A 12,017-nucleotide genomic window follows, 5' to 3' on the forward strand; every position below is an offset into this window, starting at 1 on the left:
TAGCTCAGACACATCATTTTTGCCAAATCCTGCAGACCAAAGTAAAATTCCTCATTGAGAAATGACGGACAATAGGAACTGCTGATCGCATTTGTCCCTATGGGTATTTATCTTCAAAAGCCTGATTATGCTGTGCTATAGTTAAAATGAGTTGGAATTCTAGTCATAGCATTTAAGGTAAAAGTACCAATTCATTCTCAACATCAGCATTTCAGACAATAGTTCCTACAAGAATTTAAAAATAGGGTGTGTATAATATACAGCATTTTATGATTGTGGATGTTTTGCCTGCTAACTTCATTGGTTTCTGGTCTGGCAACATCTTGATCATAAAGTGGTCACCTTTATTTTCATCTCTTCCCATGGCCTCGTCACTGAGTAAAATGGTCTTTTCTCCCCCATCCCACAATCGTGCGAAATACCTCGCCTCTTCCATTTCTGCGTTCCTGCAAATCTTCAATTTTCTTTGCTTGACATTATACATGACTCTTCAAATTTTGGGATTCTCCCCCTCATCCTCCCCCTTGCTTTCCCATTTGAGTTTCTCACCAAGACCTATCTGTATGAGGAAGCTCCCAGTCATCTCATTTCCTGCGCTTGGTGTTAAATTTTGTTCAGTCTATCTCCCGAGAAGAACTTTGTATCCCAATGCAGGATCCTGTCGCAGGTGTGGCAGGTGGTGACTGACAAGAGGATGAATGGGCTGTTTGGAGTTTATGTGCTTTTTAAAACAATGTAGACATACAACATGGTAACAGGTCATTTTAGTCCAAGAGACCAGGACACCCAATTTACACCCAATCAACCGACAACCCCCGTTATGTTTTGAATGGTGGGAGGAAACCGGAAACCCTGGGGAAAACCCATGCAGACATGGGAAGAATGTACAAATCCCTTGCAGACAGCGCGGGCTTCAAACCCTGGTCCCGATTGCTGGCACTGTAAAGGGGTTGCGCTAACCGCTACACCAATCGTGCTGCCCCTTCTTCCACTCTGTGCTTGTCCTTCATAAGTGCCTGTCATTGTCTCAACTTTGAATGGCCAGAGGACAGATATTCCCACAAGTTTTGAGGATGTCATGTTTGCCATGGAGACTTTAAAGTGTTCTGTGTTAGAACATAGAACATTACAGCACAATACAGGCTCTTCTGCCCTTGATGACGTGCCAACCTATATATTCCGACCAAGAAAAGTACTGAACCCTCTATTTTACTTTCATGCATGTGCCTATCTAAGAGTCTCTTAAATGTCCCTATTTTTCCAGCCCCCACCACCACCCCTGACAAGGCATTCCAGACACCCGCAACTCTCTGTTAAAAAAAAATTTACCCCTGTTGTCTCCCCTAAACTTCCCTCCCTTCACTTTGTACAGGTGTCCTCTGGTGTTTGCTACTCCTGCCCTGGGAAACAGGCTATCCACCCTATCTATGCCTCTCATAATCTGTAGACCCCTATTAAGTCTCCCCTCATCCTTCTATGCTTCAAAGAGAAAAGTCCCAGCTCTGTTAAACTTGCCTCATAAGACTTATTTTCCAATCGAGGTAACATCCTGGTAAATCTCCTCTGCTCTCTCTCCATAGCTTTCACATTTTTCCGATAATGAGGTGACCAGAATTGAACACAATAATCTTTGTAGGGTTGCAACATGACCTCTTGAACTTAATATACTGACTAATGTTCTTGAGATGTTTTTTCCCCCTGCCCTTGCTGTGTTTCTCTGACCTGCTAGAAACCTCTAGCTGTGACAGCACTCAGAGCAGAGAGCATCTTTTTTAAGTGTCTGGTGTTGATGTTATGGAAAATGTGGCTTATTTAGGAGAGCTACTTAAGTGTGATGGGAGAGGACATTGACATTAATTTGCTAATGGATTTGGAAGATTTTGCCAAGAAAGATTTTGATGGAGCTCTCCAATCCTTTGAAATGTCAGCTGTGGGCCGTTACCATTCTGTTTGACATGAAACTTACAATAAGCATAAACAGATACCAAATGTTCTGGGAAGGAAGGCTGAGAATGCAGCTTGTGCTAACTTTATTGTGCTTTTGCCCCAGCAATCATCAAAAATCACCTTAAATCCACTTCTTAATCTTCTGCTTTTTGATGGAACAGTTAAAATCTTTCCAATCCTAGCCACACCTGGCTTCAATTAGGCAGGCAACCAAAGATTCATCCTCAGCACAGTATTATTCACTGGAATTTCATTAAGACAGGAGCAGTACTTACCAGTCTTGAGGAGACATTTCCTGAACTTTGCTTAATACTCAGGAAGGTGTGGCAGTCCCAATATAACTATGTTAGACTGACATGCATGGTTGGCTAATATATTGACTGAACCAAATTTACTCCAGATGAAAAAAATCAGAAGGGAGGGGATTAAGAGGATTATTTGAAAAGTTAAAAGGTCAAACATGTGCTATTCAGTGATCCCTGTAGGGAACAAAGCTCTTCCAAAGCTAATGGAGGATTAAGTTGGCAAAACAGTATAGGAAGCTGCAGAAACCAAGTTAATAGCAAGGACTAAGAGGAGAAAAAAAATTACACGTTTCAAATATCGTCAGCAAGAAAATAAAACGATGAGAAGAAATGAACTGCAGCAGTTCTGAGTGGGAGGATCGCTTGGTTTGTGCTATTGTGTGACTCTAAATCAATCATTTCTGTAACAGAAGAATAGCAGATGCAAGGATATTGAAAACAGAATGAGAAGCTGGAGGTACTCAGTTGTTGGGGAGGGGTGGGGGGGGGGTGGGTGTGTGGTCGGGCAGGAATGCTCAGTGAACATTTCAGGTTGGGACCTGTATGAAGTGTGCTCACTTGTTGCTGCTGTACATCTGCCAAAAATCAGGACCACCTGACAATCCAGACTTTTCAAAATCTCGTAGACTCTTAAAATTTAGCAGGCTTTTGTGGGTGCGCGTTGGTGCGTAACCGCCACAGATGCACAGTGGCAACAAGTGACCACGCTCAATACAGGTAATCTTATCACAAAGAAATTCATTTGTATATTTTGTTGAACCCACGTGTCTCTCAAAGTTGCAGAGCTTGTTGCATTGTTTTCTTGCTCCTTGGTGTCAGCTGCCAGCTGCAGACAACTTGGCTGAAATTCTCTGCCCATGACAGATGGAAAATTGGAAGCTGGGAGTGTGAAAAGTTTGGAGGTTGCACATGCCAAACCCTTCACTGCTGTTTCTCAACTGATGCATTTGCAAGTTGCTTTGTTATCAATCGGAGGTGACAGTTTAATTATTTTCTGGCTAGATTTTTGGCAAGTTAAACAGGAAAAAATGGGAACAGCTCCAAGTGATTTCACAGTCTAAATTTCACAGAACGATCTTTGCTAATTTTGAGGGACTGAAGTGGCTCTGTGTAACTTTGTGTCTCAAAAGTGATAATAATTATAAAAGCCTGGCATTCAGATAAATAAAGATTAAAATACTATAGATGCTGGAAAGCTGAAAAGGCTAGAAAGGCTCAACAGGTCAGTCATCATCTCTGGAAAGAGAAGCAGAGCATCAGCATCTTTGGCCTGAAATGTTAACTCTCTCCCTAAGGCAGGAGCTATTTCCTGGACTCAGTTTCAAGGAGCTCTTTCTGGTCTCATCACTTTCAATAGTGGCAATGAATGAAGACCCAGGTTGAAAACCCTGTCTGATAGGGGGAGGCACGGTGAGCTCTACAGTTAGCACAATGCTATTACACTGCCATCAACCTGGGTTCGGATCCGACGCCGTCTGTAAGGATCTTGTATGTTCTCCCTGTGTATGCGTGGGAACATATGGGAGTTGTAGATTAATTGGTGTATTTGGCAAGCATGGGCTCATGAGCTGGAAGGGCCTGTTACCCTGTTGTGTGTCCAAATTTAAATTAAACATTTTATGACATGAGGATCTAATTCTAGACTCAATGTTAAGGCTCCCTGGGTTTTGCCAGCCTTGAAGACATGGGCAGCTCTAAACAGGATCCAAACAGGATCTTGGAAATGTCACTACATAATGCACAAGTAACAGGACAAACCCCACCTCTGTCTGCGAATGTGATCATTGGTATCCAACTATAAACCCAAACATCACATTGGACACAACTTAGTGGAAATATTTCTGAGATAAGACTCTGCTCCAAAAAGTCTTATCTCATGGTTTATGAGCTGTGTGGGTAATTTATAAACATTGTTTTATCCATATGCTCTGTCATACATCAGCTTATTATACTCTCCTCGAACTGAACTTTGGAAGCAAAGTGAATGTACTGTCACAACTATAATGTTCACTTAATACTACTGCCTGGGAGTGAACTGGATATACAGTATCTTTAACTCACACTGGGTATGAGTTCATCTTTTTACTGCAATATAGGAATTACAGCAGTTTGCTGCAAAGTCACATGGTTCACCTTTTTATGGTTTGTCCCAGTCCTCTGTCTGTCTGCGACGTTCACTAAAATTGTGAATACCACCAACATTCTTTCTCTTGCCTGATTTTTCCAACTTACAATCTTGCCTCCAACTGAATCAGGGGCTCTCAACCTTTTTCTTTCCACCCACATACTACCTTAAGTAATCCCTTACTAACCACAGGGTGCATATCGCATCTTACGCCATAGGTTCTAAGGGATTACATAAGGTGCTATGTGAGTAGAAAAAAAAGACGAGAACCACTGAACTAAATGCTTTTCTGGCCAATTGATCATCTGGCTCAGAGTCAAAACCCTTGTCAAAACCTCTATGATCAGTTAGAAAGGTTTGTTCACTCCTTGCAGACTCGAACAAGAATGTTGGAAGGGGCTCTTCATCATTCCTGTTTTGTCCTACAACAATATTACCGTACCTAAGGTATCTAAATTGATCATTAACTTCACTCTGTGGGATGCTTTGCAATATTCTCACAACTGATGTTAGGTTCATTTGGTTTTAACTCCTGGGATGCCCCTATGTTTCTTTTCCAATCGTCAAGGAAATTCCTGTTTCGAACAAATCTCTTCAGAAAGCAAACTACTTCACGAGTCATTTTCAGAAACATCCTTATTTTGTACATATGATTATGAGTGTACCTTGAAGAACTCTGGGTATCATATGCTATGACTTTTGATACAATGGTGGCTGGTAAGCGAATGTTAGTTGAGAGTTGGCGAGTTTCAATAAAGAATGTTTTACTGGTAGCTCTGACCTTGTACGTGTCTTAGTGAACAATGACTCAGAAGAACATATGGACACTGCAAAGTCTTCTGGGTCTCATTGTCTTGGCTTCCTTAACTTTAACGAATAATCACTGGATCTGAACATTCTATTTCTTTGCAAACACAGAGACTGCAGGCGCTAGAATTGTGAACAAATGGGGAGGAACTCAATAGGAAAATGAAAAGTTGACATTTCTGATTGAGGCCCTTCACAAAGTCTGAATGTGGAAAGGGAAGAGAGCCAGCATATTGAAGACCATAAATTAGACTATTCATCCCACTAAGTCTGCTCCACCATTCAAATCATAGCTGATATATTTCTTCCTTCCAACTTCATTCTCCTGCCTTTTCCCCATGACTTTTTGATGCTCTTATTAATCGAACTTATCAACCTCTGCTTTCAATACTTCCAAAGGCTCAGCCTCCACAGCCGTCTGTGGCAATGAATTCCACAGATTCACCATCCTCTGGGTGAAGAGACCTCCTCATCTCTGCTCCAAAGGGAGAGTCCTTTTAATCTGAGGTTAACTCTCTCATCCCTGGGATTACCCTCGTAACCTCCTATGGACCCTCTCCATTGCTGCCACATCCTTAGATCTGGGATTCCAAACAGTTTGCGATACTCCAAATGTGGTCTGACCAATGCTTTAAATAGCCTCAGCAATACACCCTTGCTTTTATATTCTACTCTGCTCAAAATGAACGCTAACATTGCATTTGCCTTTGTTACTACTGATTCAACCTGCAAGTTAACCTTCAGGGAATCCTGCACCAGGACTCCTCTAAGTCGCTTTGGGCCCACCTTACTTCGTACATGATGTATATTTAAATACAAAACCTTCTGTCCTCTGATCACCACTGTTCTCACATTTGTCTCTGTGTTGGCAGAGTTTAAATTTTTATCCTTTTCTAAACTTTCTGTCCTATCTTTTATGTGGGCAACTTCAATAACTTCTCCCACAATCTTCTTCCCCATAACTTTATCCATATTTATTATCCATAATCTGTTGAACGCACTCTCTGCTATTTAGCTTAAAGCCCTAAATAGCCTGGTACATGATTCGTCAGGACCCAATTCTCCCACACCAGTTTATGGGCCATGTGGGCAACTCCCTAACCTGATTGATCCTATGCCCATTTACACTTGACTTAGGGAGCAAACCAGAAATTATTACCTTTGTGGTTCTGCTTTTTAATTTAGTCCCTAGCTTCTTAAATTCCCTCAGAAGAACTTCTTTCTTAGTTCTACCTCCCCTCGTGGACCACAACACTGAATCTTTCCTCTCCCTTTCAAATTCCTCCACAGCTCAGATGAGATGTCCTGAACCTGGGCACTGCGTAGACAACACAGCCTTTGGAACTCTTGATCCTCACAGCACAGAATAGTGTTTTGTTCCCCTGCCTATACTATCCCCAGTCATCTCTCCTGTAGTCCTCACTCTTGCCCACAGGGAGGCCGAGAATCGAGCCGTTGGCTGAGGTTCCTCCTGAGTCCTCTCAGATCCTCCGACCTACCTCACCTGCAGTCACACCCTCTTGTATCTGATCCCAGATTGAATTTGAAACAGTTAACCTAATGGGTGTGAGTGCCTCCTGAAACACAATGTCCAGGTCCCTGATGTGGCACAATGTATGAAGCTCAGTTTCCAGGTCATCGCCTTTGAGCCTGAGTTCCTCGAGCAGCCAATCCTTGCTGCAGATGTAAGAACATAAGAAATAGGAGCAGGAGTCGGCTGTCTGGCCTGTCGAGCCTGCTCTTCCATTCAAAGTAATCATGGCTGATCTGATGATTGGCTCATCTCCATCTACCTGCCTTTTCCCCACATCCCTTAATTCCCCTACATTGTAAACCTTGTCTTAAATATATTTACTGAGGTCACCTCCGCTGCTTCAATGAGCAGTGAATTCCATAGATTCACCACCCTCTGGGAAAAGAAGATCCTCCTCATCTCTATCCTTAATCTACTACCCTTGGTTTTGAGGTAATGTCGCCTAGTTCTAGTCTCACCCACTAATGGGAACAACTTACCTACCTTTATCTTATCTATGCCTTTCATTTTAAAGGTTTCTATAAGATCCCCACTCATTCTTCTAGTCAACTCAATCTGTCCTCATAGGCTAACCCCCTCATCTCTGGAATCAACCTGGAGAACATCCTCTACACCGCATCCTTCCTCAAGTCAGACCAGAACTGCATGTAGTACTCCAGATGCGGCCTCACCAGTTCCTTGTACAGTTGCAGCATAATCTCCCTGCTCTTAAATTCAATCCCTTTAGCAATGACAGCCAACATTCCATTTGCCTTCTTGACAGCCTGCTGCACCTGCAAACCAACCTTCTGCAATTCATGCACAAGTACTCCCACAGCAGCCTGCTGCAATTGCTTGCTATTTAAAAAAAATTCTGATCTTCCATTTTTCCTTCCAAAGTGGATAACCTCACATTTGCCAACACCGTACTCCATCTCCCAGCCCCTTGCCCACTCATTTAACCTATCTATATCTCTCTGCAGACTCTCTGTATCCTCTACACAATTTGCTTTTCCACTCAATTTGGTGTCATCAGCAAACTTAAATACACCACATTCTGTCCCCTCTTCAAAATCATTAATGTATATTGTGAACAGTTGCAAACCCAGCACCGACCCCTGCGGCACGGTATGGCACTCGTCAACCACAACGGGGTTCACCAGCTCCCACATTATGCTGCTACAGCGCACCACCAGGGCCTGCATCCTGATTTTATTTAATTAGTAGTAGTTTGGTGTTCCTTGTTTAATTGCAATGCTGCCAATCATCTTGTTTTGTCTCAAGAAGCAGCCCATTGGACAATGAGTATGTTTGAGTGAGGAAGGTTTAAGGGTCCTACCGAGTTCCCTGTGAAGCTTCCAAGTGCCATTCACCCTCTTGCCATTCTCACAGTGGATGTTCCACTTCAGCTTCTCTTCCTTTTATTTGGCTAATGTTAGTTACTTCATTACAGTCATCCTTCACTGGCACTTTTCAAGTACTCCTCTCTCGCTTAGTCTTGCACCAATTCTCGTCACTGCAAAAGAAACTGACCAGCTCACGACTCACCTTTTTTAAATGTCCCTTGCTCACTCTATCTTCTCTCTCTATCCTATCTTGGTATCCCATTAGTAATGATAACAATATCTTTACCCTTGAATTTTGCTTTGAAGTGAGTGTATGTATTAATCGAAATTTTTGACTTTTTAAAAAGTATTTCTTGTTATTTCCATACATATGTTTTATTTAATTTAGATCGCCCGATCAGCTACGTAGACTCTTTTGCATTAGGTATTATGCCCCACCAGGGTTTGTATAGTTTTATACAGAGTGGATGTGCTTTTTTTTTGACCTAATGTCAAGTAACCTACTGTGCATATATGAGATTTTTAAAACATATTTTGAATATTTATAATTTTTTTAAACCACAATAATAGTTACATTAAATTCTAAATTATTCAAAAAGAAATTATACATGTGGTATATATCAGATCATTCATTATTAATTTTCTCTTGTGAAAGTTCGGAGATAGTACGTTCAACGTATAGATGGAGGTTTAATGCAATGTTATTGAAAAAAACAGAGTTTGTTACCTTTGTAAAAGAGCATATTTCTTTATTTTTGACCAAAAATGTTAATTCTGTAGAGTCATTTTGTAGTATGGGATGCTTTAAAAGCTTATTTGAGGGGACAGATCATTAGCTATTCTACAAAAGTTAAGAAACAATATATGGCAGAAAGTTTACAGTTGGAAAATCAGATTGCTGAACGAGAGAAAGATTTTCAGAAAGATATAACAGGAGATAAGAAAAAAGCCCTATTAACGAAGTTAAAGTTACGCTATGATACTTTACAAACTTACCAGTTTGACCGCTTAATTAATAGATCTCAACGTTATTATGAGTTGGGGAAAAGGGCTCACAAGGTACTTGCCTGGCAATTGAAAACTGAACAGGCGTCTCAAACTATTAATGCTGTTAAGAAGAATTCAATAATTATCTATAAGCCTCAGGAAATTAATGACCAGTTTTATTCATTTTATCAAAAATTATATACTTCTGAGGGGAACCAGTATAATGGTTCTATTGATTCTTACTTATCTAAATTAATGTTACCAGTACTAGACGAGAAAGATATTCAGGAGTTGGAATCTCCATTTACGGATTTTGAAATCAAGGAAGCTGTTCAGGAAATGCCTAATGGTAAGTCCCCAGGAGATGATGGGTTTCCTATGGAATTCTATAAACTTTTTTATGATGAATTTTCTAATATATTTGGGGAAGTGTGAAATCAAGTTATTGAAGATCAGAAGTTACCGGAAACGTGTTCGAGTGCTTTAATAACTGTTATCCCAAAGAAAGACAGAGATCCTTTACAGGTATCTTCATATAGACCTATTTCTTTATTGAATGTAGTCTATAAAATTATGGCGAAAGTATTAGCTAACAGACTTGCTAAATATTTACCTAAATTAGTACATATTGATCAAACAGGTTTTATTAAGAATAGAAATGCCTCAGATAATATACTTCGATTGCTTACTTTGATCAATACTTATCGGTAGCAACCTAATCATCCTATGGTAGTTGCACTAGATGCCGAAAAAGCTTTTGATAGGGTTGAATGGGACTTTTTAGTTTAAGGTATTAGAGAAATTTAAATTTGGCCCTTTCTTTGTTGGTTGGGTTAAGGCCTTATATATGAATCCGATTGCTAGGGTGGTAACAAATGGACAGACATCTTTACCTTTTAAATTGACTCGATCAACTCATCAGGGCTGCCCATTGTCACCAGCCCTATTTGCATTGGCTATAGAACCGTTAGCACAGGCTATTAGACAAAATGAGGATATTAGAGGGATGAGGATTAAGGATGAAGAATATAAAATTAATCTATTTGCAGACGATGTGTTGCTATATTTGATAGAGCCTGAGAGATCGTTGAAACAGTTACATGAGTGTTTATCGAAATTTCGAGAATTGTCGGAATATAAAGTTAACTGGGATAAAAGTGAAATTTTGCCAATTGCAGTAGAAGATTATTCTGAATTTAAAAATATTACAAAATTAAGATGGATGAATAAAATAAAATATTTAGGTGTGTTTGTGGACAATGACTATCAATTGTTACGTCAATTAAATTATGTACCTATATTGAGGCAGATTAAAGCAGACTTAACTAAATGGAAAGATCTCCCATTAACTCTAATTGGACGTGTTAATTGTATTAAGATGAATATCTTGCCTCAAATTCAATATTTATTTCAATCAATACCTTGTTTACTTTCAAAGAGTTTTTTTCAGGATTTGAATAAAGCAGTATGAGAGTTTTTGTGGAATTAGCTCGAGTAGCGTTGCACAAACTTACTTGGAAATATGCATTGGGTGGCTTACAACTGCCACATTTTCAAAATTATTATGAGGCAGCTCAGTTGAAGTTTATTAGTAGACTGATGGATTTGGATCAACCTCCTAATTGGGCTAAAGTGAAGATATCATGTCTACCTAGAATGGAGATACATGAATGTATATTCTGTTGGAATTTGATTTTATTACAGGAATATGATATGCCAATACTGAAACATTTATTCAAGATTTGGATTAAAATTTTAGGGTCGCAAGATAAATTACCAATTTTAACTCCATTATACAATCATCGGTTTATTCCTTTTTTGATGTTTAATAGTTATTTAATGATTTGGAATTCTAAAGGTATAAAGACAATACAGGACTGTTTTGTAGAGGGACAACTTCTTTCTTTTATCCATTTGAGAGAACAATTTGAAATACCTTTAAATTCTTTATTTGTGTATTATCAGCTTAGGGCTTTTGTAAAAGATAATTATGATAGAGAGATGTATTTACCTACTTTGTCGAAATTTGAATCTTTGACTTCTACTATACCAAAGAAGGGTTATATTTCAATTATGTATAATTTATTATAGGACAATATGGATAAACCAGATTGGGAAAAATCTAAACTTAAATGGGAGACTGATTTAGTGTTTACTTTTCCTGAAGAATATTGGGCGAACAAGTGTCAGGACAATGTAATTAAATTGACTAATGTAAGATTTGGTATGGTCAATTATAATTTTTTACATCAATTGTATTTGACCCCGGAAAAGTTAAAAAAAAAATGGGTTTAGTAATTCAGATTCTTGCTTTAGTTGTGGTTTATGTATTGGTATTTTTTGGCAAGAAATTAAAATAATTTTGGAAAAATTGTATAATTTAAAACTACCTTTTGATCCAATGATTTTTTTGTTGGGAGATTTGTTTTCATTAAGGGGAATGGGTTTGGATAAAGTTCAAGTTGCTTTTGTACATTTGGTGTTGTCAGAAGCGTGTAAATGCGTTGCTAGTACTTGGAAAGATGATGTAGAAATTAATATAATATGCTGGCATAATGAATTGAAAGCTTGTATCGTTATGGAAAAAAATACTTATAATTTACATGATAATTATTCTATTTTTGTTGATAAGTGGTCTCTGTATTTGAAATATATGCAATTGGATGCATTTTGAACTGTTATTAACATTTATAAATTTTTTATATATATGATTTATATTTTTGGCTCCCCTTAAGGGAGCTAGCTGAAGGGGATGGGGGGAAGGGTTTTTCTTTTTTCTCCTTTTTATTTGTTTTCTTTTCTTTTTTTTATGTTTGTTGTGTTTTGTTTTTCTTTATATATAAATCTTTGTAAAATTAGTTTGTTTGAATATTTAGATTGTATGTTATTCTTTTTACTTATCTTTTAAGTAAAGTTTAAAAAAATCCAGTAAAGAATGGGATTTCGTCACCTGCTTTAGCACCTCCATAAATGGAGGTATTTAAAAT

At 38.8% G+C, this 12,017-nt stretch overlaps 1 protein-coding gene across 1 annotated transcript in view; it reads right to left on the minus strand.

The window, feature by feature from the left end:
* The window catches only part of znf385c (zinc finger protein 385C), a 313,378-nt gene that overhangs the window by 59,289 nt on the left and 242,072 nt on the right, over nucleotides 1-12,017 (minus strand). The window lies entirely within an intron of this gene.

Source organism: Narcine bancroftii, chromosome 12, assembly GCF_036971445.1.
Source record: "Narcine bancroftii isolate sNarBan1 chromosome 12, sNarBan1.hap1, whole genome shotgun sequence".
Classification (NCBI taxonomy): domain Eukaryota; kingdom Metazoa; phylum Chordata; class Chondrichthyes; order Torpediniformes; family Narcinidae; genus Narcine; species Narcine bancroftii.